Source organism: Palaemon carinicauda, chromosome 9 (assembly GCF_036898095.1).
Source record: "Palaemon carinicauda isolate YSFRI2023 chromosome 9, ASM3689809v2, whole genome shotgun sequence".
Classification (NCBI taxonomy): Eukaryota; Metazoa; Arthropoda; class Malacostraca; order Decapoda; family Palaemonidae; genus Palaemon; species Palaemon carinicauda.
The window spans coordinates 43,730,021-43,750,020 of NC_090733.1; positions in this window are offsets into that span (position 1 = coordinate 43,730,021).

Genomic DNA, 20,000 nt, shown 5'->3' on the forward strand with positions numbered 1-20,000 from the left:
CGTGAAACAGGTATCCCAAAATCGAGTGTCCATCACATTTTGAAGCGTGCGCAGCAGAAAACCTAAAACAGTTGACGAACTTAAAGAGGCAATTGAAGAAGAATGTGCTCAGATACCAAGTGAAATGTTACTAACAGTTTGTAGTTCCATATTTTCACTATGCGAAAAGTGTATTGGGCAGAACGGCAACCAGTTTGATCACTTTATGTGAGCTGATTTTTTTTTTTTAATATTCTAAAATTGTCCCATGTATCCTTACTTTTTCACTGTGAACTCTCAGATTCTTTAAATGTGTATTGTTTCTCTCCTGTGAATCTTTTTTCCACGTTAATATCAATAAATTGAACAAGTTGTAACAATACAAAGAGTCTATACCTTTTTTGGGGGAGACACCCTGTAAATGAAGCAAGGATTTTTAGTGTTAATATTTAACTGCCGGTTGGTATGGGATCCTCACTTGAAGGCCTTAAAAGTAAAATATCTTAAGGCTTTGAATATTTTAAAAGTACTGCCCTCAAACATCAAGGGGGCAGACCGCAAAAGGTTGTTCTATAATATTTGGCAGCAGCATTGTGGTACCATATATGGAAGTAACGAGTCGGGAGTATTATATCTCCTTAGAGGTGTGACATGATGCCCCGGCAGTGGGAGATTACTATTTGTTGGCTTTAAATTAGGCTCACTCATTTGATATAAGATTTTTTTATTGCAGGCTAATACCAGCCATATTGCAATGACAGTTTGGTACCCCTTTACAGTGAGGAATTTATTGATCGAGTGCCCAACTCATGGGTACTTCAGAAATAGGTGCCTGTTTGAGGCTCGAGGTGGGGATGGCATGTTCATCCTTATCAATATTCTTGGAAATGATGTCTTGCACGATACCATCGACATTTTAGGATTTATTTTAGAAGAAAATACTCTAAAACCTATTCAAGATTTATAGTGATATGGTTGTTTTTATGATTTTTTTTTCATAGTTTATTCATAAAAAATGTCAAAGCGTTAATGACCATCGATGTCAGAGTGTCAGAAAACCCTGAACAAACCAAATGATACCATCTGATGTAATTTAGATGAGGTAATTACTATCCCTTCCATTTATTATTTGCATATACAAAATATGTAACATATGTATAAATGGAAAGCAACTTTAATTACATTTACGATATTAAATGTTAGAAAATCATATCTTTTACACAGGTAGTTTTTTGTGATAAGAATAGTTACGTAAAATGCCAAAAAAGTGCCTGGAGCTTAAGGGCCAAATCATTTGGTGAGAGGTTGGTGCTCCATGTGGGTCAGTAAATCATATTATTTGTAATTTGCCCAGTTGTCAAAGTGTATTTCTCACAAAACAAGTCATATTGTAATATGAAGTATATAGGCCTTTAACAGTAATGTCTTTCTCTGAGTATGTTTTTATTGTTTTTTATCAAAATTATTATTGCATGATCTAAGATCGAAGATTGATTAGCAAAAAGTATATCGATTAGGTACATAAGTTCTCATCATTAACTATAGCAGAATTATATTCAATGTGTATCACTCAGTTAAATATAAAACGCAGTGAATATCTTTTCTCTACTTACTGCAGTTCCCGGACAACTTATATGTATAATATATGTGGGATCTTTAAAATGTTTCGCTTAATTTGCCAGGTGTTACTCCTTTGTTGATGCTTGAGTGATTTATCTGAAGCTGTCGGTACCATCTCAAAAATATAGTTTTAACATTATAATAGGAATGATGTAACTGAATCGAACAGGAGGAGAGTAAAAATAAAAATAATGATGAAAGGTTGAATAATATTCAACCTATCAAAAAAGCATAATACATATAAACATGCTTATTGAATAAGAAGCAATGAAGGACTCCTTAGAAAGTTGGGGGATGGTTACATATCCAGAGATAAAGCGATTCTTACACAGAATATGTAATGATTAAAACTATACTCTTTTCAATAGGGAAGTAATGAAATTAGAGAATAAGTGTGATTCATTTTGTATTCTTGCCCTGTATGGATTAGATAATTTTATTATATATTCATACCTAATCAATTAAAAATCTTCAATATCTTGTTCTTATTTTGTCTTTTGCAAGATTTTATATGCACCAAAATAACCATCATATTCATTCTATATATTTCATTAATATACATTCCTTCACTCTCACTGAACCACTATTCTGTTCTCTTATTAAAACCATGTTTGAACTTCAGTTATACTATCTGTTCACGGTCGGCCAGGTGTGAACTACAAGTTAAATTATTGAAATATTTCCACCGTTATTTAATTATGTCCGGGAAATCAATCAGTCATTGTAAGAATAAATTGACAGTTGTCAACAGAACTTGTAATTTTGTAAATAAGGATCAATGACAAACATTTCAGTTGCTCTGTCTGGTAAATGGAATTGTTGATCGGTTATAAACATAAGTTTTGACGTTTTAAATCGTAATTTTATTTCTCACGTCCCATAGCTATTGAACATGACATATTTCTCATTCAGATGTTAATAGTATTTTGTCCAACATAATGCACGACTGCATGTTCATCCCATCGGAAAACATTTCGGATCTGGAGATAATAATAATAATAATAATAATAATAATAATAATCCTCATCATTTATCGTGGAGATAAAAGTATACTCATTTCTTCAGTAAAAAGTATCATTTTAAAAGAAATGGAGTCATATAGTGGAGCCCGAATTCAAAAGTAAATGATTTATCTAATTTTGATTTTTTTTTCCTCTTAAAATAACCGCTAATAACATGAACAATTAGTGAAACAAAATTTACGATTAATCTTTGAATTACCATTAGTTATGTCTTTTTGTCAGTACGGTAAGGGGTGTTGTAGTTGTTTTGGACATGCGTAATCTTTCGCATTACTTGTGAAATCGATTTTCTTTATGAGGAAAGTTTTTATCAACTTATTTTTTTTTTTTCCTTTTTAAAATACGGGGTTTCATTCATAATATTTGGGACTTCAAAACACTTGAAATGTGAAAAATATGTGTTTCCCCAATTATTTGCATCAGAACAGTTCAAAGTACATAAAAATACAACAGAAACACTTCTTATTTTCTTCTTTAGAAATACTGTGCTCTAATAAATATTTACCCATATTCTAGTATTGACCCAAAATCAACTACAAAGTCTTCGTACGGATATACTTTACTCTTCATTCTTCGCTATTCCTCTTCCAGGATCTAAGAAGTTTTCTTTATTTGTGTGTTGATTTGTTGGATGTTTAAAGAAGCAAATCATGTATGGACATCTACAGTATAATTTCCTGGATGTTCACCTAATTAGGTAGGTGTTCTAATTGGATATAAACCGGAATATAGGTATGCTTTAACATCTTAAGCAGGTACTTTACGATTCCATTTACTTAAAAAACTACCTCTTGTAAACGATTATGCTAAATGAAACACTACAATTGACCTGGTTTGGAAAAATGCTGTATGAGTTCAATTCTAGTACATTACACATTGGAATCATGTTTTCTGTTTGTATCCCGCTTTTTTCATTAAATGTCCGAGTAAGCCTAAGTTATTGCGCATAGGGATCCAGCAAGGTCAAAATAGCTCATTGAGGAAAGGAAAGAAAGAAATAGATGAAGTACAAAAAAAATTAAATAAAGATCAAAATAATATATTTTAAGAACAGTAAAAACATTAAATTGGATCTTTTATATGTATGCTACATTAACCTAAAAAATCAAGAGGAATGAAAATAAAATAGAAATGTGTACCCAAGCGTACCCTCAAGGAAGATAACTCTAACCCAAGGCAGTGGAAGATCATGGTACAGAGGCTAGGGCACTATCCAAGACTAAAGAATAATGGTTTCATTTTGGAGTGTCCTTCTCTTTAAAGAGCTGCTTACCATAAGTAAAGAGTCTCTTCTACCCTTGCCAGGAGGTAAGTAGCCACTGCATAATAACCGTGAAATAGTTAACTCGTTGAGCGAAGAATAATTGTCTGGTAATCTCAGTGTTGCAAGGTACAGTTAGTGGCAAAAGAAGTGTTGCCTATCCAACTTTCACCCCCATTATCTATAGAGTTCAGAATGTCAGGTGTAAAAGAGTTATTATTATTATTATTATTATTACTATTATTATTATTATTATTATTATTATTATTATTAGCTAAATTGCTACCCTAGTTGGAAAAGCAAGATGTTACAAGCCCAAGGGCACCAACAGGGAAAAATAGCCCAGTGAAGAAAGGAAATAAGGACATAAACGTTATAAAAAGTAATGAACAATTAGGATAAAATATTTAAAAACACCTTAGCAACATTAAAGCAAATACTTTACATATAAAGTATAAAAAGACTTATGTCAGCCTAATCAATATAATAACATAAGCTGCAAATTTGAACTTTTCAAGTTCCACTGATTCAACTGCCAAATTAGGATGATCATTCCACAATTTGCAGCAGGAATAAAAATTCTAGATTACTGTGTAGTATTGAGCCTCATGATGGACAAGGCCATACTATTAGAATTAACTGCATGCCTGTTATTACGAACAGCATGGAACTGTCCTTGAGGGCCCAGATGTAAAGGATGGTCAGAATTATAAAAAATCTTATGAAATATACATAATGAACTAACAGGACGACGGCATCAAAGATTGGTGTATAGATCATGAATAAGAAATGTAATAGACTGTAAGTTCCTGTACAACAAATTAAGATGAGAATAAGCAGCTGAAGACCAGACAGGAGAATAATACTTGAAACAAGGTAGAATGAAAGAATTAAAACACTTCTTCAGAATAGATTGATCAATGAAGATATTAAAAGAACTTTTCAATAAGTCAGTTTTTTGTGCAATTGAAACTAATGTTTCTCAAAAAAAAAAAAAAAAAAAATTGCTGCCAAGAATCACGCTTAAAATATTAAAAGAGTTATACAAAGTTAGAGAAACGTTATCAATGCTGAGATATGGATGTTGAGGAGCCACTGTCGTTGACCTACTTACAATCATACTTTGAGTTTTGTTAAAATTCAACTTCATACCCCATAATTTTCCCATGCACTAGTTTTAGCTAGATCTCTATCAAGGGATTCAGGAACCCAAGATCTACATTGAGGAGATAGAATTGATGCAAAGAGAGTAGTATCAACTGCATATGCAACCAGCTTGTTTTCCAGATGGAACCACATGTCATATACTCACTTTGGTGAACATCAACTACTCTTTGCGATCTATCACTTAAAAATTCAATAATGATCCTAAGAAACGACCCACCTACTCCCAACTCTTTCAGTTTGAAAACAAGGTCCCCATGATTTACACGATCAATGTCAGGACTAAAATCAAGGCCATTCATACAAACTTGCTGACCACAATCAAGAGATTTTTGTACGGGAATGGAGATTGTAAGAAGGGCATCATATGCTCCAGGGCCTTTACAAAAAACAAATTGCAAACTAAGGAGCAGATTATTACCCTCAGCAAACCTATTAAATGTTTTACCTAAAGACATTCAAAAACTTTATACAATATGGGAGTTATGAAATTAGCCAGTAATTAGCAGGACTTGAGCTACCTCAAACACATTTACAGAATGGAGTAGCATTACCAATTCTCCAACAAGTGCTAAAAGCTCCTATTCATGAAAACTTGCACAATATAACAAATAACTTTGGAGCTAAGAAATCGGCAGTTTTTATTAAAAAAAAAAGAAAAAAAAAGGGAAAAATACCATTTGAGTCGACACCTACATAAGCATCAAGGTCCATCAAGAGAGCTTTACTTTCACGAGATCAAAAAGCTGAACTAGTCAGTTTAGCCTCGGGAAAACAGGAATATGGAAGGTTAAATTTCTCATTACTCTGCATACTGTCAAACTCATCACCCAAAAGGGTTGCCTTTTCCTTTGGAAAGTGAGTGACAGAGCCATCTCGTTTAAGGAAAGGAGGAACTGTTGCATCTACACCAAAGAGTGTAGATTTTATGGTCGTCCACCCCTTATGTTCCAGGAGTGAACCAGAAAGGGTTTCTTTTATGATTAAATTGTATTTCTTTTCAGTTGACACATAAAATATATGAGCAAAAGCTCTAAGCAGAGTATAGTAATTACAGGTCAGATCTGATCTGTTACCCTTCTAAGGATGATAGGCCTCCTGCCTCTCCAAATAAGCAATTCTACAATCATCAATAAGCCAGGGATTGTCCTTCACTCAGTACCTTAACACACTATAAAATTGTGACCAATCCAAGCCCAAGAGATCATGGAAAATCCCATTCTAGTCTGCTTAAGATTTCATATAAATTTCATATTAGTATGATACATCAGGGACAGGCTGTTCAGTCTTTACTATTAATGGAATCAAGACACGATCAGCTGTCCCGACTGGAGAACCAACCTTACTTGTTATAATGTCAGGGTAGTGAGTAGCAGAGGAGGGGGGGGGGTGGTGTTTGCCGGCAATGATGTTAGGAGTTTAGAGGCTATGGAAGGAAACATTTCTTTGAAGGTCACTTATTTTCTCTCGAAAATTTCTCATCTTAATGTATAAAAATTCTTTGCACTTCGAAATCGTTCATTTGTTCAACAGGAAAGACATTATGAATATAATAAAACTGTAACGAGCCGAGAGAAGGTTGTGACTGAAAGGCAGGATGAAAGCAACTGAGTAACTTTATTACAGAACACTCTCCTTTATATACAAAAACTCAATGCAACAGGAACAGGAACCAGTTAACAGTTAACGGTGACTAAAACAGACACGTTATTTATGGTTCAATGTTAGTGAGAGGGGAGAGCGAAGATACAAGCATAATATATACACAAAATGAAATGTCATCACAATGTACGATCGCGTGGCACACAGTTGGTACTTGGCTCCCCCCCTAAAAATGACATACTGTGCATGTTAAATAGGGCCTCCTGATGTAGAGAGGCAAACTGTAGGCGGGTCATCTGGCTGGAGATAAGCAGGTTTTAGACGATCAATGGAGACCCAGTCTTCTTTGCCACGAATGTTTAGTAGGAATGCTTTTGGACTGCGTCGGATCACAAGGAAAGGGCCAGTGTAAGGGGGCGTTAGCGCAGGCTTGCTAGTGTCGTTGCGTAGGAAGACGTACGTTGCACAGTGCAAGTCTGTCGGTGTGTGATGCTTCGCTGGGGGCTTTTAAGTCTGGCGGCATGGAGTAAATTATCCCACGATGTCACGTATGCGCTGGAGATCGTCAGAGGAGATTGCAGAAGGAAAATATTAGACAGGCATGACCAACGGGTCGCCACACACCATTTCAGCTGCCAAGACGTCGAGGGTGTCTTTAGGAGTGGTCCTTAGTCCCAGGAGGACCGAGGGAGGCTGAGTAAACCAGTTGGAATCCTTGCAGCGGGATATCAAAGCTGCTTTGAGGGTGCGATGAAAACATTCAACCATTCCATTGGCAGTGGGGTTGTAGGCTGTTGTTTGATGTAGGGTGATGCCCAGGAAATTCGCTGATGATGTCCACAATTGAGAGGTGAAAGTGGTACCCCTGTCAGAATTAATATGCTAAGGGATACCAAATATTGCAATCCATCCTGAGAGTAAGGCAGATGTACATGAGGTGGACGTTGCAGTTTCCATAGGAATGGCTTCAGGCCAATGAGTGGAGCGGTCGATGATGGTAAACAGGTAACAATGTCCTTGTGATGTGGGGAGGGGGCCTACAACTTCAACGTGAATGTGTGCCAAACGACGCTGAGGTTGAGGAAAGGTGCCCACTCCTGAATCCGTGTGTCGATGTACTTTGGAAGTTTGGCAAGAATTACAGGCGCAGCCCCAATCCTTAGCATCCTTACAAATGCCCTGTCAAATGATGTTCGTCTTCAGTTGCTGTGCAGTAGAACGGCACGAGGGATGTGAAAAGTCATGAAGGAAATCAAACACCTGCCGGCGCATGGGAGCAGGAATAAAAGGTCGCGGTCCACCAGTACAGACGTCACAGAGGAGAGTGGTGCTGTTGAGTTTTCGAGGGGGTAGTCTTACCAACGGAGGGACGTGCAGGATGTCCTACATGCTTGATACCTCGGATCTTGTCGTTGGGCCTCAGCCAAAGCATTGCAATCCTATCCCAGTCGAACGCAAGTCAACGTGTTTCTTGACAGGGCATCGGCAACAGGATTAATTTTCCCAGGGACGTATTGAAAGGGGCAAATGTATTCAACCACGGCAGAGAGATGTCGGCGTTACACTGTCGAGTGAAGGCGTGCACCAGAGGCATGTGGTCTATGCGAATGACGAAGGGTGTACCTTCTAAGAAATGGCGAGAGTGATGGACAGCTAAGTGCACCGCCAGCAATTCGCGATCGAAGGTAGAATAACCCGATTCTGCCTTGTACAGTTTTCTGCTGAAGAATGCCAATGGGCGGGCGAGCCGTTGACCACCTGCTCGAGTACTGCACCAATAACAACATCGCTGGCATCGGTGGAGAGAAGGAGAGGGGCATGTGGGATAGGAAAAGTGAGAGCTGCAGCAGTTGATAGGGCCTTCTTTGCATTGCAGAAGACTGCTTCTTGAAGGGGGCCCCACTTCATGTCCTTTGGCTTGCCCTTGAAGGAGGCGCAGACGGGGGCCAGAGTGGCGGCAATGGCTGGCAAAAAACGGTTGTAATAGTTGATCATGCCCCAGAATTTCTGCAGAGGTTTGACGGTCGAGGGCGTGGGGAAGTTCTGAACGGCTGCTACCTTCTCAGTGAGGGGATGGACTCCTTTAGGAGCGATGCGGTGCCCTAAGAACGACACTTTGTTGGCGCCAAAGGTACACTTATCATACCGGACTACAAGGCCGTTTTGTTGCAGGCAGTCGAGCACAATGTGCAGATGACGGAGGTGGTCCTCTTTTGAGGAGGAGAACACAAGTATGTCGTCCACATAACATACACATAAGGGGAGGTCCTCTAAGATGCCATCCATGAGACCTTGAAAAGTGGAGTAATTGAAGGTGTATGTACCAAACGCAGTGGTAGTGGCATTCTTGGGGATGTCTTCTGGGTTAATAGGCACCTGATAATACCCCTGCAGGAAGTCGAGCGTGGAGAAAACCTTCGCTTTGTGCAGGTAGGAGGTTACGTCGGCGATGTTTGGGAGGGGGTAGTGATCCGGTTCTGTTTGCATGTTCAGGTGCTTGTAATCACCACACAGATGGAGGGAGCCATCTTTCTTCAGAACGATGTGTAAGGGTGACGTCCATGGGCTGGAGGCCTTTTGGCAAAGGCCCATTTTCTCCATTTCGGTGAACGTCTGTTTGGCGGCTGCATATCGTTCCGGTGCCAGACGTCTGAATTTTGCAAAGATTGGGGGTCCCGTCGTCTTGATATGATTATAAATACTGTGCTTGGCAGGAACCATGGGCGTTTGGCGAAGTTCTGGACGGAAAACTTCCGGGTACGACGTGAAGAGGTGGGGTAGGCATCCGTGGGTGCGCTGATGTGGAGACTGAGGTTGGAGTGGGCGGGTTGAAGAGGTGTTTACAAGTACGAGGCTGCGTTGACCAATCGTCAGTGGGCAACATCGACCAGAAGGTGGAAATGAGAGAGGAAATCCGCACCGAGGATTGGCAATTTGACATCAACAACGCGCAACTTCCAATTAGATTTACCGTTTCCAAACAATAATGTGAGGTTCTCGTGAACGTAAGTGGGTATCGCAGATCCGTTGTCAGCTACAAAGCGGACTTCGGCAGACGTAGACAGACTACGTCATGTCCTGAAGAGTTCCCTTGGCAAAATAGAACGACAAGCACCCGTGTCTACCAAAAATCACACGCCCGTTCCTGCGTCATGTAAAAAGAAAAGATTAGAAACATGGGAGGCCACCGCCAAGAGCGATGGCCTACTTACAGGTTTTTTGGCCACTGGCAATCCTTGGCACATTTCTTCGGGGTTGCCTGGAATATGTTGTGGTAGTAGCAAAACTACAGCAGATGGGAGGCAGTAAGTGGATGTAAAAGTCGTTGGTTGGGGCGCAAGCGAGTGGTGCGTGGTGGGTGGCTTTGTCGTCGCTTCAGGACGTCATGGGGTAGGCGTGTATGTCCTACGGCATTCACGTCAGCTTCGGTTGACGTTGAATAGGCGTCCTCTTCGTCAGGAGTGGAGGCGTTGATGGAGGTCTTGAAGTGGCTGTCAATAAGGGCGTCGGCTTTGGTCATCAAGTCCTTTATGGGTAAACTATCGACATCGGGCAGGGTAGCGCGTACACGTTCGGGTAAACGGCGTATCCAAAGGGCACGAAGTAGGCTCACCTCATGAGAAGAGCCGTCTGCGGCAGGTTGCAGGCGAGCGATACTGGTCATTTCCCTGAGGGTGAGCGAAGCCCTTTGGTCCCACAATGGTTCTTGAGAGAGCTGAAAAAGCTTTGCTATACTGGCGGCTGGCGATGGCGAGTACTGCTGCAGAAGGTATGTTTTGAGGGCTTCATACGCTATTGGGGTGTCTCCTTGTTCACAAAGCCAGTCGGATATTTCTGGGAAGGTGTCCTCGGGAATCGCCGCGAGAACCAAATCTGCTTTGGTGGTAGAGCGAGTTACGCCCTTGATGCAAAACTAGACTTCTGCGCGCTGAAACCAAGCAAACGCCTCTCCGCTGGTGAATGACGAAAGTTTCAATGGAGCAGCGGCAACTTCCGTGGAGTCCACCATAGTACCAACGACGGAGGGGTGAGGGGGGATGGAAGGCGGGAGGAGCGAGTCGACTTCCGGGGTCACCAATTAAACGAGCCGAGAGAAGGTTGTGACTCAAAGGCAGGATGAAAGCAACTGAGTAACTTCATTACAGAACACTCGCCTTTATATACAAAAACTCAATGCAACAGGAAATTTCCTGTTAAACCGGCACCGCACCGGTTAACAGTTAACGGCGAGAAAAACTGACACATTATTTCAGGTTTAATGTTAGTGCGAGGGGAGAGCGAAGATACAAGCATAATATATACACAAAATGAAATGTCGATACTATGTACGATCGTATGACCCACGGTTGGTACAAAACAAACACGAGGACATTTAACACCAATTATAATAAAATGTCCATGAACAATAGAAATCTCTCTCTCTCTCTCTCTCTCTCTCTCTCTCTCTCCCCCCCTCTCTCTCTCTCTCTCTCTCTGAAGGTAACCTAAGCATAAAACAATGAATTAATTATAGCGATCATAAACAAATTTATTTACATATTTTCGTCATATAAACCTGAAATCTGTAAATATAATTTAATTGGGGGTTATATACGCCTCTTGTTCGTTAATTTTGTCATAAGTAAGAAAATTACAAAACGATGTAGAAATAAAGACTCAAGGTATGAAGTCAATATCTTACAGCAATTCTTGTGTTTGATGGTAATTAAAGTAAAATTTTTGAAATTTTTGGTTAGTCTGTAAAATTGGAAAATCTATGTCGCCTCTTATTGCATGAATGATTTTTTTGTTTTTGATTTTTATGAAGCTATCTGGAATCTAGTAATCGATATGTCGTAATTGATATAGGATAGAGATCACTGGCTTATTGTTTTCCTGATGCCTCGTGACCAAGCCGGTAGGGGTTTTTGTATACACATTCGTAATATTTCTTCCTTAAGGCTCGAACTGTTTTATAAGTCATGGGTTTCTTTGGGGCATATTGCTCTACAGTACTATTAAAGATAATTTAATCTCTAAGTATGGATCTAGTTCTCGCTGAAACATAATTTTCTTAATCTCAGAACAGCTGAATGTTATTACGAATATATATCCCTTACTCTTCATGCTTTGTTTCAGACTCTTATCATGAAAATGATCTGCAAACAATTATTCGAAAATAATTATTTGAAAACAAGCATTCGAAAACATTTTCTCGAATAGAAAATTGTTCGAAAGAAAATTACTCCAAAAGGCGATTGTTAGAAGTGATAATTATTCGAATTGTTTTCGAATAATGATAACAAATGCTAATGTTCGAAAGAAAATTACTATAATGGTCAATTGTTCACAATAGTAATAATTCAAGTTGTTGTCTGAACTGATGATAAACTCTATCAGCGTCAGCCAGCCAGCACCAAGGACTTAATGTTCCCGGAATATTTCACCCTTCAAAGGTGACCGAATACATTTAGAGTGAAAACTCGGAATAATCTCAGTATAGTTGAGAACAGTGAGCATATATAAGTGGATGGGACATTTAAAATTGTAACCCAGCAATTTGAAAAATTATTTACAGAATATGCTGTGAAGAATAGCTAACCATTCCGTTCGTTTATCTCACTTCCAGATACAAGGGCAGAAACCTTAGACTAGTATATGGTTTGCTTAAATTCATTCTATGGTTCCAAATTTACAAGTTTTACTTGTAACGTCAGATTTTCAACTTGCAACTACAACGGCAGTTGAAGAACAAATCAATACAGCATTTAATTTTGAATGTTTTTTTTTTCTCAAATTTTTTTTAATTGTACTTTCTCAATTTATCTTTTCTTAATTTTTTTTTTTTTTTTTTTTTTATACTCAGATCAGGGCCTCTATCGAAAGATTTAGGATTGTGGTCTGAATATGGAAAATGATACAGATTCCAAATTTGCTTTAGGCATACGAATATGGTTTATCCTTTTTAGTGGTAGAATATCAGGAGCCTTTGTAGTTTTTGGAGACACGCCGAGAAAAAAGGACAACAAATAACCCAAGCTCGCCCCTCCCCCCATAAACTGATCTACAAACCGCGTGCTTACCTTCCTAATGACCTAACCGTGGCGGGGGGGGGGGGGGGAGGGGGCTAACGCCCCCTACGACCCCCAGACAGTGTGGCTAACATACAAATCCCCCAAACCCAAATTAACCGAACCTAGTAGTTCCCAGGTCACAGCCCCTAGCCGGGGCCAAGCCCCCGGACCCCCTTCTTGGGCTGAATTCAGAAAATATAAAATAACTTCATATTATAGTATATCAGATCATAGTAAAGCACATCTTCCCCATAAGGAAAAACGATCGGGCTAGTAATAAGAAAGATAACGCCCTGTCCCGATAAACTACATTCATCCCAAGTATCACATAACTTTTCTTATCATAGATATGTTTTAATGTGTATATTCCTATTGAGTTTTATCATCTTATCTATTGTGTTTATTTTTTTTTACTGTTTTTAGGCTTGAATGAATAAATAATTTTCCCTTTCTAATGAATATTTTTGGTATAGAAATTTGTATTTCAAGTAATTATCTTTTGCATAATTTTTACTTATAGTACATTTCTTGTTTCGAATAATCATAATTTCGAGGTGTACTCCAAAATAACTTTCAGTCTAACAATCTTCCATTTGATTAAATTCTGTACGAATATTTGTTTTCTTATAATTGTTTTCGAACAATTATTTTCGAATAATGTTCGCATAATCATGACTTGTAAAAATATTGTAAAAAATGCCTTCCTAAAGTAATTTTTCCCCCACCCAAGTACCCCAAGGAATTAATATTAATTGCTCTCTATCATCCCTGCTGATGAAGAAACTCTAACGCAACAGCAAAACGAATGATGCCTAGTATTAATTTTGTCATATGCCCCGTGTGATCACGATTTTTAGAAAAATTTAATTTTCCTTCGTGAAAATTACTATAATTGTGTAGAAGCACGTGTAAGGCATGATTGGAGAAAGGCAACACCCTCTGCTTAAAAAAAAAAATAAAAAAAAATTCAAGAATGGAAGGGCCACTATTAATTTCTGGAGTAGAAATACATAACAACTTGTCAAATTGTCGGGAACATTTAAAATTAATGTTTATATTGAAGTATTGGAGGAAGTGTTTTTGCCTACAGCTAGAGCTATGGTTATTTCCAATTCACTCCCTAGCGTTTTGTTGCTTGACAATAGCCTGATTGATTAGAGTCCAGTGATGAAAAGGTGGTTAAATCATCACCCAGAAATGGACGTTACTCGTATAGTTGCCAGCAAAGGGGTGTGCCCTAAATCCCATAGAGGACTCACTAGCAATTATAATGTTTAACTGGAGCTAATTTATAAACACCGCATTAGTCAAGCCATCTATTCGACATCACCCAAAAATATACCAAAATCTGGTTCTTAGAATGGGAGGATGTTTCGATGAAGTTATTGATGCTTTAGATAGATGGACATATCACTAAACACGACCTTTTTGTTAAATTTACTATTGCATATTAGTTTTATATTGATGTTTACATATCGTTTTCACGACAAGTTTAACTTAACAAGCATCAAAAATTAGATTAAGATATAATAAATATACTAAAACTTAAGTAAACATATAGTCATATTATTTTGAGAACTGTGAAATTATTTCATTACAAAAAGTTTGAATCTATAGGATAGTTATGTTGAACTTTGATATACTTCATACGTTTTATGTACACGTATTTCATAAATTTGCTTGTTGAATAAAATAAAATCTGTCGATTGTCTGATAGGTATAATTTTTCTGTTATTGCTCTGTTATTTTCAACATTTAAAAAAATTATGGTAATAGGATGACAACTGTCAGTTAAAGTTTCTAATGAGGAAAAAAGTCTCTTGCAGTATGTAATTATCATAAGTGTGAATTAAAGAACAAATAAATAACTGCAATTATGTATATGGTAGTCCAATAAAAAGAACTAAAATTATTAAAAAGATGGGTTTTTGCATCTGACTAAGGTCCACCTTCTCTTAAGATTGTTCCCAACTGCATGTATTGGAACTAATTTAGGTCTTATAACTCTCTTACCTGGGTTAAGTCTACCTTTCCTATATAACAAAAATTCCTATTTTCACAAGTTGCTAATAGGACCAGTGTTTTCTACTTCTTTTTGCGACACATTAATTATACCTTTGCTGGAATTATTGCCATTATTTTTCCATGCTAACGGTGTCAGAGCTGTATATATCCACATTATTACTGTGACTAGAGTTTCTTTTGGGGTACCTTATTATTCTCAGTAGTTGACATTTTTCTATTTTCATCTTTAGGTAGCTAGAATGATATCACCCGTTTTTAATTATATTTCCAGCCTGCTCAGGATAAGAATTTTCATACATTTTGCAGTCATATGGGCTAACATATGTATTTTTATATTTTCAACCTCGTCATACTAATTGCAAATAGTTTCTCATCCATTGCATGGTATTGGTTTTATTTGAATGGGTTGCAAAAGTAGTGTCGATTACAAATGGTGATTAAAGTAGCTGCTGCAGCGAAAACTCCTAGTGTGATAAGAATTTAGTATATATATATATATATATATATATATATATATATATATATATATATATATATATATATATATATATATATATATATTGTCACCATGTACATATATATTTGTTTATTATTTAGGTTATTACTATATTTAAAATTATAGTAAGTAATGTTTGTATGTATATAGGGATTTCAGAGTTAAAGCAGAGTTAAAGACCCAACTGCTTTTACCAACGAATTCTAGTTACCGTAGTGAAGATTGGTTGTGACATCTTGTTTTGGACAGTTGTTTAGTTACTGTTTCTCTCTCTTCAGAGGTGAAATGGGGATTAGCAGAAATAACTCGGGAGTGCATTCGTGGTGCTGTTGTGCGGAAGAGGTCGAGATCCCTGCCACCTAGGATTTTATATATCAGCCCTACTTGAAAGTGCTCTTCGTCAGTGTTGGTTGTTTACCGTCACCGAAGTATTGGTGCTTGGTGTTTAATGGTAAATGTTACGGTAATCGTAAAAAGTGCTCTTGTTCGCTATGATCGAGGGAGAGAGTGTTTATTGGCCTGTCGAAGACACGAAAGCATGTTTGAGGGTTGTGGCCTTATGCACAAGTGATAAGTGACCGACCGCACGGCAGTATTCGCGAGTGTACTCTTTATCTTTTCACTGTATTTGGTTATTATTAAATAAGATACCTATTGCTTATATATGTATATCAAATGTAAAATCAGATAGCAATCATTTATATTTGTTACGTACATTATTGTTGATGAAATGAACACCGTTCTTTGATATTTGTTTGACATTTATCATAACCACGTGACTATTATTCCATATTATTCACTTTTATTATTAATTAAATGTTATGTATTCTTTTTGCTAATGTTATAATTAAAATTTAAAAAAACTCATATACTTGTTTATCACCACTTCGTCTACAACATTTAAAAGACTAAAAGAACCTTCAAGTGCTATTGCATAGCTTGTGTTTATATATCTTAATTAGTGAATAGTACTTGTGACATCTGGCGACCGTGACAGGATGTATACAGTGGTTTAAAAGATAAATTGTGTTAAAATTGAGTAATCTTAAAATCAGTCTGTAAGTATGTCTTCCATCACGGAATTAACAGCTCTCGGAAAAGAGCTTGGTTATGAAGGCAAAGACCTTAGAAGATTTGTAAGTGATGAACAAAGTGCTTTAAGGGATATTAGAAATAAGGAACGAGAATTAGAACGTGAAAAACTAGAAGCTGCTCGTGAGGAAAGAGAAAGGGAACGCCTGGAGAAAGAAAAGGAGCGTGAATATGAACGTTAAAAAAGTGAGAGAGATTAAGCTCATGATATTAGTTTGTATAATATGCAAGAATCTTTGCAAAAACAGGAGATTGAGAAATTGAAATTGAAAAAAGAAATAAAGGACTCGCCAGTTAACACCGGAGGCTCTGACACTGAAGGCAACCAGGTAAGAGTAAAAGTTAAAGGTCCTTCTATTCCTGATTTTGATGAAAACAAAGATGATATTGATGCATATCTTAGGAGATTTGAAGTTCTTGCCAGTGCAGCTAAGTGGCCTAAAGAAGATTGGGCTATAATTCTAAGTTCACATTTAAAGGGTGCAGCTTTGGAAGTTTACGTTAGACTTTCACCTGAGGATGCTTTGGATTATAATAAGGTTTCTGAATCACTTATGAAAAGATTTGATTGTACTGAGGAAGGTTTCAGAGTAAAGTTTCGGTCAGTTAAACCTCAGAAGAATGAGCTAGTTCAACAGTTTGTGTCTAGATTAAGACATCTCTTGAAGAGGTGGATTGAAATGTCGAAGTGTGAAATGACTTGTGAAGGCTTAACTGATTTATTTATTATGGAGCAATTTTTGCAGAGTTGTGGTAGGCAGTTGCAGGTACATCTGAGAGAGCTATTACCATTATCGTTTAACAAAATGATTGAATTAGCAGAAAGTTATGTTCAAGCTCATGGAGGTTTATTTCATAATTCTAAATATTTTTCTACAGTACGTAGTGACCGAGTTGACTTATCCGGGGAAGCTCTTCCTGAGCAGATGGCTAAACCCATTAGATGTCCACCCTCTATTAAGTGTTTTAAATGTGGACAAGTAGGTCATAAGGTTTCTAGTTGTCTAGAACATGCAAAAGGATCCAAGAAAAGTGGTCATGCTGCAGCAGGAGAAGTTGTTTATTGGACCAAAAAGGGCCGTAAAGGAAATTTTAAAGATCCTGTTGCGGATATAAATAATGAAGTGTTTAAAGATCATCATACTGAGCTGGCAAGTGTTGCTTCTGATATGCCTGTCGAGGAGGGTATTTTATACGGAAACCCAGTGAAAGTTTTGAGGGACACTGGTTGTACAACTGTCGTAGCCAGAAAAGACTTGGTGCCTGTTGAATGTTTTACTGGTAAGTACAGTAGGATTCGATATATGAACAAGAATCTTGTAGAAACTTATCCTTTGGCTGAAATATGTATTCAATCGCCATTTTTCACGGGTACTACCCTTGCTATGTGCATGGAGGACCCTCTTTATGATCTCATTACAGGCAACATCCCTGGAGCAACAAGGTTGGAGGAACCCACATCCGGCGCTGTATTAACGAGAGCTGGGGCAAAGACATCTAAATCTGCATTCCAAAAGCTGAAAATGTCAGACTCTAAGATTTCTTGAGACATGGATTCAAAGGAAATCCAGAAAGAGCAAGAAGAGGATCCAAGCTTACGATCTCTGCGAGATGATGCAAGAACCGGTAAAGCTATTACTAGAGATGGAAAAGGTAAGGCAGTTTTGGAGAGAGGATTGCTGTTCAGAATATATTCAGACAGAGGTATTACACACAAGCAACTAGTATTACTGTTTAAGCTTCGAAAGGGTATGATGAGCATGGCACATGAAGGAATACTTGGAGGTCATTTGGGTGCTGAGAACACCTTAGGTAGAATAAGGCAGGAATTTTACTGGCCAGGTATTAGGGCAGCAGTAAAGAGATTCTGTCAGTCATGTGACATTTGTCAGAAAACTTATCCTAGAGGAAAAGTTGGAAAGGTGCCTTTGGGAGAGGTACCGCTCATTGAAACTCCTTTTAAACAGGTTGCTGTTGACTTGATAGGACCTATTTTGCCAAGAAGTTGTGACGACGCCGGATAAGGGTGTGAACTCAAAGGCAGGTTGGAAACGACTGAGTTATAATATTATAAAACACTCTCCTTTATATACAAAACCTCAAGGCAACAGGATATAACAAGTTTACAAGACAGACAATGTCACAGAGGAAAACCGGAGACGTGAATTTTCATGTTCGTTTTAGTGCGAGGGAAGAGCGCAGATACAAGCATAATATATACAAAAGGAATTATGTACAATTGTGTGACACACGGTTGGTACAAAGTAGTTATGGTAAAAAATATATCCTGACCATGGTTGATTATGCAACCAGATACCCTGAAGCCATAGCCTTACCATCTATCGAAACTGAGCGTGTAACTGATGCCTTGTTGAGTTTCTTTTCCAGAGTCGGGATTCCTGAAGAAATGGTGACTGATAGAGGCAGTCAATTTACATCCCAGATGATGGACGAAGTTAGAGGTCTTTTGTCAATCAAGCATCTTCCTGCAACCCCTTATCATGCAATGGCGAATGGGCTAGTTGAAAAGTTCAACGGAACGTTGAAATCTAGGATTAAAAAGATGTGTGCTGAACAACCTACTACTTAGGATAGATACCTGCCGGAAGTTCTCTTTGCATACCGAGAATCTCCACAAGCAAGCATGGGGTTTTCCCCTTTTGAATGATTATACGGGAGAACGGTGCATGGCCCTTTAGCTATTCTGAGAGATTTGTGGGATAAGGAGAGAAATGAGGAAGAGGTAAGAACTACTTAAGATTATGTATTCAACCTTCGAGAAAGATTAGAAGAAACTTGTAAGTTGGCCCAAGAGGAATTGAGGAAGTCGCAAGGTAAATATAAATTTTTTTATGATAAAGAGGCTAAAAATAGAAAATTTAAAATTGGCAGTGAAGTTCTCTTACTATTACACAAGGCTAATAATAAATTGCTACTTCAGTGGAAGAGTCCTTTTCCTGTTGTTGGTGTGAGGGGGAAGATGGATTATGAAATTCAAATAAATGGGAAAAGGAAACTTTATCATGCCAACTTGCTTAAAGCTTACATTCCTAGGAATAAAACTTCTGTAGAAGTTCGAGAAAGTGGAGGTACAATTGCAGTGTTCGAGGAGGATCCACAGGAGGATTTTTCACCCCTACTAGTGCCTGATACTGGATCTTCACCTACTTGGGAACAAGCCAATCTGAATAAGGAATTGCAGGAAAATCAAAAGCAGAATATGGAAGCTCTCCTTAGCCGCTACAGAGAGGTAATGTCGGACATTCCCGGGCGCACTGACGTGATCAAACACCAAATCAGGTTGGTAAGAGAAGAAATTGTTAAAGTAAAACCCTACAAAATTCCCTATGCTTTACGCAGAGATGTTAATTCAGAAATAGAATCTATGAAAGTTTTGGATATTATTGAGCCTTCAAGTTCTCCATATTCAGTTTAAAGTGCTTCCATTTGGACTTGTGAATGCCCCAGCCACTTTCAATAAGATGATGAGAAGTTTATTTGCAGGGTTAGAGGGTGTGAGTTTTTTCTAGATGATTTGATAATTCATTCAAAAACTTGGGAAGAGCATTTGTATCTTTTGGAAGAAGTTTTGAGTAGACTATAAAAATCTGGACTAACAGCTAAACCTACTAAATGTTTCTTTGGCATGTATTCAATTGAATATTTGGGACACGTTGTAGGCGGGA